General features: G+C 28.2%; 1 long non-coding RNA gene across 5 annotated transcripts; it reads right to left on the reverse strand.

Annotated features, from left to right (window-relative positions):
* Positions 1-11,049: 11,049 nt before the first annotated feature.
* Positions 11,050-13,278, reverse strand: LOC131647564 (uncharacterized). Of its 5 annotated transcripts, none has more exons than XR_009297864.1 (5): positions 13,211-13,266; positions 12,836-12,900; positions 12,668-12,734; positions 12,066-12,558; positions 11,050-11,441 (listed from the first exon to the last, which is right to left on the reverse strand). It is a non-coding gene; the product is annotated as an uncharacterized LOC131647564 (long non-coding RNA). The 5 variants fall into 5 exon arrangements; XR_009297863.1 differs by lacking the exon at positions 13,211-13,266 and adding an exon at positions 13,003-13,176; XR_009297861.1 differs by lacking the exon at positions 13,211-13,266 and adding an exon at positions 13,003-13,176 and having other exon boundaries at positions 12,806-12,900.
* Positions 13,279-15,091: the final 1,813 nt, after the last annotated feature.

The following is a 15,091-nucleotide window of genomic DNA, read 5'->3' on the forward strand; positions in this document are numbered from 1 at the left end:
ATATATATATATATATATATATATATATATATATATATATATATATATATATATATATATATATATATATATATATATATATATATATATATATATATATATATATATATATATATATATATATATATATATATATATATACACACGAGGGTTATATTTACTCCAAGAGTAAGTGAAGAAGACTTATTTCAAATTTTAACCATTAATTATCATTAATCTAACGGTGATCATTTAATCTAATTATTTTTGGAAATATTTTTTATAGGCAAAATTATACCCAGGGTCCTTTAAGTTATTTTATTGTAACAAGTTGGTCCTTGATGTTTTTTTCGCTACAAGTTAGTCCTTTATGTTAACTAACGTCTGCACAGTTAACCTTTTTCATAAACTTCGTTCCAAAAAAACCGAAGTGACACTAATGGTGTTGATGTATCACTTAACATACGTTAGAGACCATCATTGAATCCTATAATAAAATTTTCAGAATTTTTTAGAGCATAAAAATATTTTTAAACTAATTAAAATGCACACAAAAGAAATAAATTAAATAAAACAGAAAATAAAATTCTCAGAAAATTACACAAAGTGTAAAATGAGAAGAAATATTTTTAGGAATTTTTTCATAATTTTTGGACCAACAATGAGTTTAATATGAATTTTAAAAGTTAAAAACGAAATAAAATAAAATTAATAAAATAGAAAAAAGGTCAACGATGCATACATTAGTTAACATAAAGGACTAACTATTAGCAAAAAAAATATAAAGGACCAACTTGTTACAATAAAATAACTTAAAGGACCCTGAGTATAATTTTGCCTTTTTTATATAAACAAATTAATTAGAGTCATAATATTAATGATAATCAATATTAAGATTTGAAGTAAGTCCTCCACACTTACTCATGGAGTAAATATATCCCTCCTCGTATATATATATATATATATATATATATATATATATATATATATATATATATATATATATATATATATATATATATATATATATATATATATATATATATATATATATATATATATATATAAAAGATGTATCAAATTACACCTGAAGAGTTACATCACGAGTTACACTCGCTCGCAACTTCATTTTAAATAAATATTTTTTAAAATCAACCGTTAAATTGAAACATAATATCATATAGATCATACCTATAAAATTTGAGATTAATCTATAATGATTTACTATGTCATTCAATTACATCAAAATTAATTTATATGAAAGTTCATTTTAGTGTTAATATTAGGGTATCTTGATGGTATAGTAAATCATTATAGATTAATCTCAAATTTTATAAATATGATCTATATTATATAATGTTTCAATCCAACGGTTGATTTTAAAAAATATTTATTCGAAATAAAGTTATGAGCGAGTGTAACTCTTCGAGTTTAATTTGATCCAATGGTATAGAAAGTGAGTTATACTTAATAGATACTACAAATTTCACGAAAAACCTACAAAATTATGACCTAGAACAGATAATTAAAAAATTAGAAAAAATTGAAATAATAAGAGAAAATCCTACAAAATTTTGGGAAAGAATGTAAGTTAGAAATTATCAACCCAGATATTATTATTAAATCACCTAATTTCAAGTATGGCAATTGGGAACAAGAAGAATTTAAAATGCACATTAACCAATTGTTAAAATTAGGAATTATTCAAAAATCAAATTATAGACATAAAACACCTGCTTTTATTCTTCAAAAGGAAGCGGAAAAAAAAGAGGACAATCCATAATGGTTTTTGATTATAGAAGATTAAATGACAATACATTTGAAGACGTTTCTTCGAATAAATTTTTTAGACTTTGCACGTCTTCCAAATATTTTTCCATAAGGAATTTTTTGTTAGTATTCATATTTGCTAATTCAATTTCAGTATTGTATTTTTCCATTAAAACTTCGTCATTCTTAATTTTTTGAAATTCTTCTAGTGTTAAAACTTTTTCAGTCATCTTCACTAATTTGCTTATGGGTTTCCTCATAATTTTTAAATCTTAAGGCTAAACAATCTTTGGTAGTATAAGTCACAACGTATACTACAAGAATGTGTAAGTTATATGAGAATATGAGAATGAATCTGAACCATTAGATTTTAAAATAGATGGTAGAGATTATAAGTCAATCTTTTTTCTCTTTCCTCTATTATTAAAATAAATGATGGAGGATCGAAAAAAATATTGACATATAATCTCCAACATTTATTTTAAAATATAATGGTTCAGATTGATTCTCACATTTTCATAGAATACGTTCTCATATATATATATATATATATATATATATATATATATATATATATATAAGTTTAGATAATGAATATTTGAATCCATAACAAAAAACCTTTAGTTGTAATCCTTAAACAAATTGAAAAATAAAGACGAGTAACGAATATAATATTTTAGTACTCTTTAGACGGAGAAAAAGTAACAAATGGAATAGGTAACGAAGAAACGCCAAAGCTCATGCTGGTTCTCTACACTGAGGAAGTGCAAAGCAAATTCAACCCAAAAGGTGTCAAATTCGAAGGTGGAAAGATTAGTGAAAAAATAAAACAACTCCAAAACATCAAACCGATAAAATATGTAGAGAGAAAGTTTAATTAATATGATAATAATGGCATTCAAATCCCAAAAGAGCGTCAAAGACACACAGGCCGGATATTCATCATGACCTCCTCCAAGAGCCTTATCATCTTCTACTATGGCGTAGTCACATACCACTTTCTCTGGGTCTAGCTCAGATTGGGAACTTGAGTGTTTGGACACATAAACTCCACACACACGCACGTGCGCGCGCGCATATATATATATATATATATATATATATATATATATATATATATATATATATATATATATATATATATATATATATATATATATATATGGGATAATATAAACTCACATAAAGGTGTCATGACACAAATCCTATTGTTGACGTAGTAAAGCGGCAAGCAAAAGATTGAAAGTATTCTGAGTTTTATCGTATCTACGGAGAACGATGCGAGGGAAAGAATGACATTCAACAATTTTCTCGTTTTTGAGCTTGGGTTAAGATGGTTTAAAGTAAAAGTGTGGAAAGTAAAATATAAACATAAAATGAATACATTCTTCAGAGAGAATAACTTATCAAGCATGAATATACACTACTTGTCACAAACTTAAACCTATCGATCAGTTGTACTCAACCTACAATACTCGTCAAAATCATCATGTATCTCTCACCTCAGTGTCCATTTCTGCAACACCTCTGAGACATATCACAACCAATGTTATGTCTAACACAAAGTTGCGAGAACAACTGTATTCTCGCGTCGGCAATGTCTCGCGTGAAACTTACACACGAAAGCATTAAGTTTCGATACACAAGTGATTTGAAGTACTTATTTTCTTCCAAAGTCGCGTATTTGAAGTTGTGTCTTCGGAACTTTATTGCTTGAGGCTTCACTATGCACCAATACCTATAAAATGAATGAAAAACGATCAAACGGTACATAAATGAATCAAAACTCAAATAATACATAATATGTATAAATATAACAAAAACATACGCATTCACCCACAAGTAGTGGAAAAAGAATCGATAAGTGCCGTAAAACTATATACAAAAATAACTACAATTTGACACTTATCTAACTTTCCCCAAATTAAACTTGTTTGTCCTCAAACAAAAACCAATTAACTCAAAGAATAAAAAATAATAGGACAAAGAGTCGTGGATCAATAAGTTTTGAAAACCAAAAACAAATGTATGGTTCAACACAAAAACACACAAATAGAGTAATACTTACCACAATTCTACAACAACAACATGTAAGCAAAACGGATCCTAAGTACAAAAATCATACCAAAACATTCAACAACAAAACAAGCTCAATCATGAATCACACTTATAAAAAATTCATCGAGGGATTAAAACACACAAGAATGAGGGACTTTGACTCGCATCTAATAATCTAGCAAACAATAGACTAAATTATGCATTCATCCAAAAATTTATATTGAAAATACAAAAGCGAGAATCAAAAGAGCTTTTTAAGATTGTAATGTGGTCAGGCTAACAATCAAGGGGAAATTTCTAATGGTAATTGAAATAAAAACTTGTCTAAACCTAAAGGAGTAATCAATCCATAAAGTTTCAAACAATTAAATCTCAATCAAACTTCTTCTACATTTCCAAATTGTCAAACCAATCACAATACTTATTTAGCACAATCATTTGATACTCTTTTCTTTTTCTTTTTCAAAACTTTTCTCTTTTTTTTCTTTCTTTTTCTTTCCTTTTTTTAAACCTCATAACAATCAACCAATAAGCAAACAACATTTTTCTCCCCAACTTGAATTCAACCAACATCAAAGTGTGAATACTCCCTACTTTCTAAGGCAAGATAAAAATTCAAACCAAAAATCATGGTTGAGGGTTCAAGAAAACAAAGATCAAGTTCAAGTTCAAATGCTCACAAACAAACATCAAGTTCAAATAAAAAATGAATATTCACAAAATCTCAAAGGGGTTGAAAAATGATTGCACACTCACAGGATGAATTGAATATTTGGTTCGGCTGGTTGTGCTCAAAAGAAACAAATGCCTTGATCCTTTTCATACAATCAACACAAATAAAAGATTAACCATAATAAAATCCATTTAAAACAATTTTTTTGGTCTCCTGCATATATGAATAATGGAAAGCTTCCTCACATTTGAGGTTTGAGAACAAAAATTATTCAATCAACAAACAAGTAATGCAAAAGAATGAATGACATGGTAATTATACAAATGATAAGTTTCCTAAACATTTTATGCTATAGAAAGTGATAAACGAGTACCTTCAATGATACAACTTCAAAAAAAAAAAATATCAGTGCCATACACCCGCAAGTTGAAACACTCAAACTTGGAAAATCACCTAAAAAATTCTTAAGCTAACAGACCAAAATTTGAACGTCAACCAACCAACAAAAGAATTAGAAAATAAATATTATTATTTACTACTAAATAACCTTGGTAAAAATGGGAAAACTGAGGGCCAAGTGAAACAAGAATTCCACTGGCACAAAACAAAGAGGCAAAAAATTCCTTAGCACGCTAAGCGGGAACGGACTGCGCTTATCGGCATCAGGAAAACACAGAAAAATCATACATGAGTCTGATGATTCAACCTAACCTTCACTAACACCTACACGTCTCAGCTACAGAAAACTACAAAACTTACAACCGTTGGAGTGCCTCCCAACAAGCGCTTATTTTACGTCGTTAGCTCGACGCCTTTATTGTTTTGGTGTTTGACAAGTAACCTCATCTCGACACACCAATGCTTTCGCCTCAAACACAAACCTAAATAAAGTGTCCTAACCAAACACTTAACAAACATTGCAAAAAAACATAAACAAAACAAGAATAAACAAATATGGAACAAAAATATAAACATAATAAGAGAAAAAAATAGGTGAGTGTTGCATCTACAAGTTGAGAAGTGAAGATTTAAATTCTAGCATCGGTCCAATTTTAACTTGTTTATCTAACATTAACCAAACAACGTATCATCATATGTAAGCATATACAAGTAAACATATACAAGTGACCATATACAATATATACGATATATACAAAGCTCAAAATCATAGAAACTATTGCGATGCAATTCAATATCAAAACACCATTTCTCGGCTATGACACCGTTTTGTTGACGCAATAAAGCGGGAAGCAAAAGATTAGAAGTATTCCGAGTTTTATCGTATCTACAGAGAACAGTGCGAAGGAAAGAATGTCATTCAACAGTTTCCTCATTTTTGAGCTTCGCTTAAAATGGATTAAAGTAAAAGTGGTGAAAGTAAAATGTAAACAGAAAATAAATATATTCTTCAGAGAGAATAACTTATCAGACATGAATATACACTACTCGTCATAAACTTAAACCTATCAATCAGTTGTACTCAATCTAGAATACTCGTCAAAATCATCACGTATCTCTCACATCAGTGTCCATTTCTACAACACCTACGAGACGTATTACAACCAAGGTTTTATCTAACACAAAGTTGTAAGAACAATCGTACTCTTGCGTCGGGGATGTTTCGTGCGAAACTCAAACACGGAAGCATTAAGCTTCGATACACAAGTGATTGTTAGCTCTAACCCTATCTTTAGAATATAGAAACTAACAGATTTCCTTCCCTAATCAAGAGTTATGATGTCTATTTCTACAATAATACAAATTCAAACATAAATGCAAAAAGGTTAAGGAAAACATCAAGATTGATTTGTAAAATAAGTTTTATACAACGCCATGAACGATTAATATACATATATTCAGAGAAAATATACAAACAAGCTCAACACAAGAGAAATACACAAAGAGGAAGAGAGATAAACCAGACATCTTGTGAGTTTTTGACTCTGATTGATGAAGAATTCACCTTCGATCATCCAATCTAACGTGTGCTCCAAAGGCACAAATTAATAAACTATTTATAGAAATATTTTCTTGAAATACGTGCATTCAATCTTTTTAAATTTTCAATATGGTATTATTACACTTTTTTCCTTCTAATAATGACACATGTTAGCATGACATGTGTGTGTGGGCGGGTGTGTGTAAGGGTGGGCGGACGAGCATGTGTGTGTGGGCGGGCGGGTGTGCAGGTGTTACCCTAGGATTTCGACTTACCAATAAATGGGCAACTGGGGCTCAAAATTGGTAATTGGGCCTCAATTTGGTAGAAAGGCCCTAAATTGGTAATTGGGCCTCAATTAAATAACTACATTGCCATTTGGGTCAAAGCGGTTCGACTAAGTAATGCTTAGTAGTCGAAGCTGTTCGACTAGAAAGATTATCAGAGGCTTCAGCGTTCGACCAAAAGTATGCGAAGACTTAAGAATTTTGCTGCAGAAACTGAAGTGGAAGTCGAGAGGTATTAGAAGTTAAAAGGAGACGGTTTTCAGCAGTTACAAGAGACGCGTGGAGGCCTTATACATCGAAGATGCTGCATGTCGAAGACACGTGTCGGCTGATGACAGTCAACCGTTAGTAGTAGTTATCTTATTTTTACTATTTAAGCAAGTTCAATAGGAACAGTTTAGGGGTCCGCATTTTCTACATAAACACAAGTAAACTCAAATCTCTGTGCAATAATGAGTAAAGAGTGCAACTTTGGAATGTACGTATGCGTACCAGTTTAATTAATGCAATCATTTTACGTTATATTTCGTCTTTCAGTGCACATTTACTGCTTGTTTATTGCTTTGATTTACTTTAAAGCCTTTAATTTCAGTGTTTACTTTTACTTTAAAGTCACTGTTGCATTTAATACAAACCAGATACACATAATATAACAAAATAAAGCAATTAGTCCTGGAATATTCTAGTTGATTCCGCAAAAGTAACCTTTAAAAAGGAAACTAGCGCTTGTTTACCATTTTTCTGGGTAAACAGCAGGGCCGTCTCAAACAATTTGGAGGCCCCGTTCTAATAAAATACACATGTATTAAAAAATATAAAAATTATTTTAGAAATTATTTTTATATAAATTGTAAATAATACATAAATAACTATCATTCTCTATTATTTTTTTGAATAGAGTCTAATTTTATAATTTCTTTTCAATATAGAATTAGTTATATTTTAAACTTATATCATATAGTAAAAATATGGTATAACATAAAATTAAGAATATTTCATAACTCTTATTAGAATATTTTCAAGTAATATTACAACATTTATTAATTTATATAATTGAATTTATTTATTTATGCATATTTAATTTATAGTACTTTTTGGTGTCAAAGACAAACTTAATATTATTTAAAGTCAACATTAAAATTCAACATATTAAAAAAAAAGTAAAATAATATATAAAAGTAACTTTCGTTTAAGATGTAACTAGTAGGAAACCCGTGTTGTCGCACGAGTCTGGTCGGGATTTCACATTACATGTATCGAGTTTTGACTTGTAAAATTCCTTAATATATATAAAAAATTTATGCAATAGCTGGTATCTCATAGATACGTTCACTTCTACCCGTTAATCCAGATGAGTTAATTCTAAAAATTATTAAACCTATTTTAGATATTATTCCATTTTTCCAAGTTTATATATATATATATATTAAACATTTATTCAATAACTGGTATCTCATATATACGTTCACATCTACCCGTTAATTCATATAGGTTTTCCAAACCTAATATATATATATATATATATATATATATATATATATATATATATATATATATATATATATATATATATATATATATATATATATATATATATATATATATATATATATATATATATATATATATATATATGACAGTTCTCGGCAAACTTAGAATTTTACAAATCTAAAATGTATGACAGGAATTAAGAAATAAGTAATAATTATGAGGAATTATTTAGTTTTCAATTCAATAATAATTATTTCATTCAATAATAAAATTTTGTAAAGTCTATATTAAATGATAATTTGACCATTATTATTGTAATTATCATTTAATTGTCTTTAATATCTACGATAATAAAAAAATTAAATTGAAAGCTCAAAAAATTGGGTTCCCCGTATATGCATTAGAAGACTTGAATTGAACAGAGAAGAATTGATTTTGCATTTTAAAGTTAAAAATATGAGTTTTAAGAGATATGTTTATTTGCTTTTTTATAACAGCTTCCCGTCAAATACCAGTTTTAAATCTTTCTTATTATATCATATTTACAATTTTTTATAAACCTACAATATATGAACGATCCCCGTCAAATTTTAGTTCTAAATGAATATCTAGACTACAGTTGATATCCCATAGATACATTTACATCTACCCGTGAATTCAGATTAGTTCACAAAACTCAATTTAATCCAGATGAGTTAATTTTAAAACTACGTATTTGAATAAATTCATTTTTCCAATTCGAAGAACATTACTTTTTAGTCAATTTTTCCAAACATAAAATTTATAACCGCTTCCCGTCAAATATCAGTTTTAATTTTATGATTATTAACTTTTTAAGATTCCATCATGTTTTGTTTTAGTAATTTTATAAGTTTAAAAAAAATTAATTTTAATTAAAAAATTAAACAAAGTATAAAAAAATTGTTAGCTCACTTTTATACAAGTATAAATTTATTAATATATACTTAAGAATAGTCTTTACACTAAAATTTATTAAAAATTTTAAAAATATTTTGAGTTTCTAAGAAATTAGTGTAAAAATATTTATCAATTTTTATTTTAATAAAAAAATTAAAACCATTAAGCTAATATATTAACCCTATGTTTAAATTTTTTATGTATAATGAAACAAACGAAGTTATATAAAACATATAAATTTATTACGTATAATGCATAATGCATTTAAAAATAAAGAATTAAATGGTGAATAAAAGTGACAAATATTGATTAAAAAGGTATGTATAGGTTAAAAAAATAAAATAAAAAAATTATTTATTTGTTTCATATTTTTAATGGATATCAAAATTAATTTTGATTTATTTATTACTTATACTATATCAATAAATTCTTTTGAAACCCTCTCTTTATTAGATATGATTTGATAAAAATCAAATAAATAAAAAATATATTTTTTAGTTAAAGTTAAACTATGTTGGAATCAAAGTGGAGCTATAAAAATCTCGTCATTCAAAAATTTAATTATTGCAGCCATCAATATTAATGTTCAAAAGTCATACTCCCTCCGTTTTTTATTATAAGTCGTTTTAGACTTTTCACACAGATTAAGAAAAATAATAATTGTTGTATGAAAATGAGAAATTATGAAGGTTTTTACAAAATTATTCTTCATTAATGACATGTGAAAGATAAATTTATATAATTGAAAGGAGAAAGAGTAATAAATATTTAAGGATATAATAGGAAAAATAGCATTAATTATTCATTGGAATTGTAAAGCGACTTATATTTAAATACACATTTTTTTCCAAAACGACTTATAATAAAAAGCGGAGGGAGTAGTAAATTTTTTCAAAGTGTCCATGAAGTCTAACAGATACGTAACATTTAAATAGAAATTAAAATTAGAATAAAAAAAAGAGGAGTTTGTTCAAGAATCATAGTAAATTTGAATAAAATTACTTTTCCAATTCAAATAGCATTACTTTTTAGTCAATTTTTCCAAACATAAAATTTATAACCGCTTTTCGTCAAATATCAGTTTTAACTTTATGATTATTAACTTATTAAGATTCCATTATGTTTTGTTTTAGTAATTTTATAAGTTTAAAAAAATTTAATTTTAATTAAGAAATTAAACATATATAGTATAAAAAAATTGTTAGCTCACTTTTATATAAGTATAAATTTATTAATATATTTAATATATATATTTAAAAATAGTCTTTACAGTAAAAAATTTAAAAATATTTTGAGTTTTTAAAATATTAATGTAAATATATTTATCAATTTTTATTTTAACAAAAAATTCAAATCATTAAGCTAATATCTGAATATTAATTCTATGTTTAAAAATATTTATCTAAAGGCATTTTCAGAGAAAAAAAACAATCAATTATTGCCCAAAAAAGGCCATCCAAACATTCATGAGTAAGTTACAGCAAATCATCCCAAAAGAGAATCAATCAAATCTCCATAATATTCCAAGCCAAATCTTCAAAAAATCATCAAAAAATCATCAAATTAGGATTTTCATTCAAGATATAAACAAGTAAAATCGGATTAAAATTCCCAATGGACATAGATGGAGAAGCTAGTAATTAGCTTTGTGTTTTTCTCAAAAGACCATATCTAAGTGTCTTCTGTTTCAATATCTTGTACTCTTCTTGATCATTAGAAGCACATTTTATTCCAGGACCATTCTTAGCCTTTGTGCCATCCATGTCCTTGTTTGTTGTCGTATAAATATTTAAATTCCAACCTTACATCAGATAAAAATTTATCCATATTAATAACAACATATGACACGCCTATGGAAATTGAGAGCTTGTGAAGAACAATAACACAACAGAATAATAACACAACATAATAAGAACTTGTGAAGAAACCTGTGACATGTTTATAAATTGTATTCACTTCTCAGCTCGCCAAGATAACTTATTAAAGCTGCTTATCTATAAGCCCTTATATATAAGTTGCTTATTCAAACATAGCCTCAATAAAACTGATTATATCCTACTGAATAGAGATAGGATCACACCGCTTTTCTTTCCCTCTCTAAATTATAATTCAACTACCTTCTATAAAATCAATTTCATCAATTTATAAACCAAAACAAAACCAATGTCGCTGCCATCGTGGCACCAGTATGTCAATCATTGTCTATTGTAAAGTTGCATTTTTCTTGTTGTTACATTCGCTTCCAGTTTTCTGTGGAGCTTGAGCTTTCAATCGAGACCTTCAACTCTTCGATCGCTACTGCAGTTGAGCCGCATCCAATTAATTCCTACCATGACAAAATTACTAACATTAATGCTCATAGAAATTACAGTATCTGGTCCATCAGTTCACAACAGCAAATGCAAGTTTAAACATTTATTGATCATGGAATTCAAATGAAGGGCCAAACAGGGCATCACACAATCACTTTCAAAATCCAAACATTCAAGAGCCAAGGGCCATGCACATTCAAGCTTTTACACATTGCATACATTTAACATACACACAATCTGAGTCATTTTTCTAACCTACATGACTTAACAAAACCATTCAGAACAATAAACTATCACCATTCATCATTCATGTCAATTCACCATGCAACATCAAAGGAAATTCAATTTTGATACAAAACAGTCCCAAAGCTAACATACTAACAGTTGATTGCAGATTCTCTAATGTTTTTCAAACTACTTCAATTAGTATAACATTTCTAACTAACAAGAAACAACATCCAAAATACACATCTAAACCCAAGAATTAATTAAACATCCTCTTATTTAAAGTCAATATGCAGAGGCAACACAATCTGGTGTTATATTCAGAGTACCTCAATGGCTCACATAAAACCAAAGGGGCATACGGTTCAGAGATCTATGCATATTAAACATGTACCAAAGTTGCTGCAACGTACCTATCGTGCCAATGAACCTACTCCAATTTTTAGCCATGCTCTAGTCCAAAAACCGACTTGTCGTGACTCTGCAAAACAAAATAACCAAATAACATGACAAAACAATAAGCACTCAACCTCATCAATTTACTTCATCATATACTTTTCCAAACAAATCAAAACCATATTGAAAAAACAACATCAACAATAATTGAAGGTTAAACAGTGTTAAACAACAAAAAACCATAAAGTATTAAGAGTAAAACAGAAAATAATATAGGAATCACGTAATCGATGAGCTGAGTAATTATAGAAATGTAGCAGTATTTTCATGGTGGAAGAAATGGCATATTTGTTATGCTTGTATTTGATGAGTTGTGACGATGGAGGTTTATGTGATGGTGGAAACACAATCGACAGCGGCATTGGCCGAATCTAGACGAGTTATTTCAAATAATCAATTTTCTCAGTAACAGCTCCATAAACCTTAATATCAGGCTTTGTTAATTGATCCCTGAATCATGGAAAAACAAACAAAACATAAAAATTTCAATGATCAAATTCTCATAAAAATTTGAAACAATAAATAAATTGGGATTGAATTTGAAAGGGTTTAAGTTTACCCAGAGATAAAGGTTTTTCCGGAGAGGAAATTGTTAAGGAATTTGATACCATATTCGGTGTGTAGATCTGAGAAAGTAACAGAGAAAATAACCCATATGAAAACCTAAGTTCCTCTTCAGTGAAATCAACAATAGTACCTTCAGATCCATCAACAAAACAGCCACCACCTCCGCTGCCTACTTCTTTGACTTCCGTAGATCGAGTTCATCTGCAATATTCCGCCCTTAACCACCTGCAAAAATAAACCCAAAACTTTTATTAACTAATCCAAAATCTATTGACTAATCAAAATTAACCGGTTTCAGTTTCAAAGAAGGACTATTAGTGATAGAACCTGGACTATCAGTGATAGAACCTACTATATGCAAGAAGAAGAAAAAGAAGGGTGGAAGTGGAAAAAAAAAGCAGAAGATGAAACGTGAGAGATGGAAGAGAGTGGAGGAATGAGGAACTTGAGAGAGAGGATTATGGTTTAGCATAAAAAAAATCGTTACTTATTGGGAAGAGATTTTTTAGGGTTGATAACAGTGAAATTATCATACCAATAGACTATAGAGTGGCTATCCGTTCAGTTCCAAATGCAAATATTAAATGCTATTTGATAATCAATCGTGGAAAGCAAAACAAATATAATGAGTGGAATAAAAACTAATTTAAATAAAAACATCAACAACATTAAATACGAAATCAACCAAATTTGAGTATTGTTTAATTAGACTAAATTACCCTTAATTGTTAGACTAATTATGTTTGGAATCAGTTAGGTTAATCTGGAATTTCTAGGTACTTTAATTTTTATATATTATAATAGATGTTACTTGTTAGTACTCCATTTCATAATTTTCATTTTTTGAAAATAATAAATGGTAGTAAAATAGTTAACTATGGGCCCTATTAATTAGGAGGGCCTGTGCAATAGCACTGTCTGCACAGCCTCTTCACTGGCCCTGCAGGTATATGGGCAGGTATATGAATGTGTGTTTGAGTGTGTACGCGTAAGTGTGAGAGATAAAATTTGATTTGATTGGTGTAATTTTTAATAAAATAAGTGTGTTTGAGTGATTTTGATAAAATTTGATTAGATCGGTGTAATTTTTTATAAAATAACTTTTAAACACATAATAATATTTAGTTTTGTGTAGTTTTTAATTTTTGTAAAACAAATTTTAATTTTAATCTGAATTGATTCAAATTCAAACACACTAAAACTTATTATTAAACTTACATTTACGTAATGTATTAAAACGATACTCTAGCTAGTAAAATGTCTATTAAAAAGAAATCTAACTAACTTAACTAAGGGTGTTCAAAACCAAACCAAGCCAATAGTAAATTGCAAACCAAACCAAACCAGATCTAAACAGCAAAAAACCGCATTTGGTTCGGATTAGTTTAGGTCATCTTTTAAAAAAACCGTACGGTTCGGTTCGGTTTGCGGTTTGTATTTTATAAACCGAACCAAACCAAATCAAACTGCATTATGTTACAACCTAACTTTTTACTTAACTCACATCCAAATCAAACTTATACCTATTATACCTTAACCTTATGATTACGAACAATTTTTTCATCCTTACATATATAATTTAAGTCCCGATCTTCTCAAATCTCTAATAACATTATCGCACCTTCTTTGCCACGTACATCTTCCCTCTTCTTCTATAATCTCCACTCTCTTATATTCTTTCTTTTTTCACCTTTTCATTTTTATGTAAATGTTCCGTATTTCATTTTCGTTTTTATCGCACATCTTCTTCTCTAATCTCTCAACTCTTTTTTCTTTTTCACCTTCACTAATCTCTTGTCTCTTCTATTTTTTTTCATTATAATAATTTTTATATTATTTTATGCTATTATTTTATGTTTAATATTTCACTTTTGTCTCATTTAATTTTTACATATTAAATGAAAAATTATTGTCAAAATATGATGAGTTTTGTTGTTATTTGATAATGTATGAATGTCTAAATACAAAATTATGTTGTCATCTATATGTGTATATGTGGCTTAATAAAATATTTGTAAAAAACCGAACCAAACTAACCGCATTAGTTTGGTTTGGTTCAGATTTTTTTTAAAAGTCAACCGAACCAAACTAAACCGCATTAGTTTGGTTTGGTTCGGATTTTTTTTAAAAGCCAACCGAACCAAACCAAACCGCACAATTTTTTCTCTTGCGGTTCGGATGATTTTTCTTGTCAATGCCGCTCAAACCGCAGTGTGAACACCCCTAAACTCTAAACTCAACTATTTCATAAATAATAAAAATAAAATGAATAAGATATAAAAATTCAAGCAATAAAAGAAGTACATAACTTACTCACTCAACAATTTCATCATATACACACAAAAAACTAATCATCTGTGTTTAGTCCATGGGTTATGGGTTGACCATAGTGCATAATTGTTGTAATTTGTTCCGC

The sequence above is a fragment of the Vicia villosa genome, linkage group LG2, assembly GCF_029867415.1.
Source record: "Vicia villosa cultivar HV-30 ecotype Madison, WI linkage group LG2, Vvil1.0, whole genome shotgun sequence".
Classification (NCBI taxonomy): Eukaryota; Viridiplantae; Streptophyta; class Magnoliopsida; order Fabales; family Fabaceae; genus Vicia; species Vicia villosa.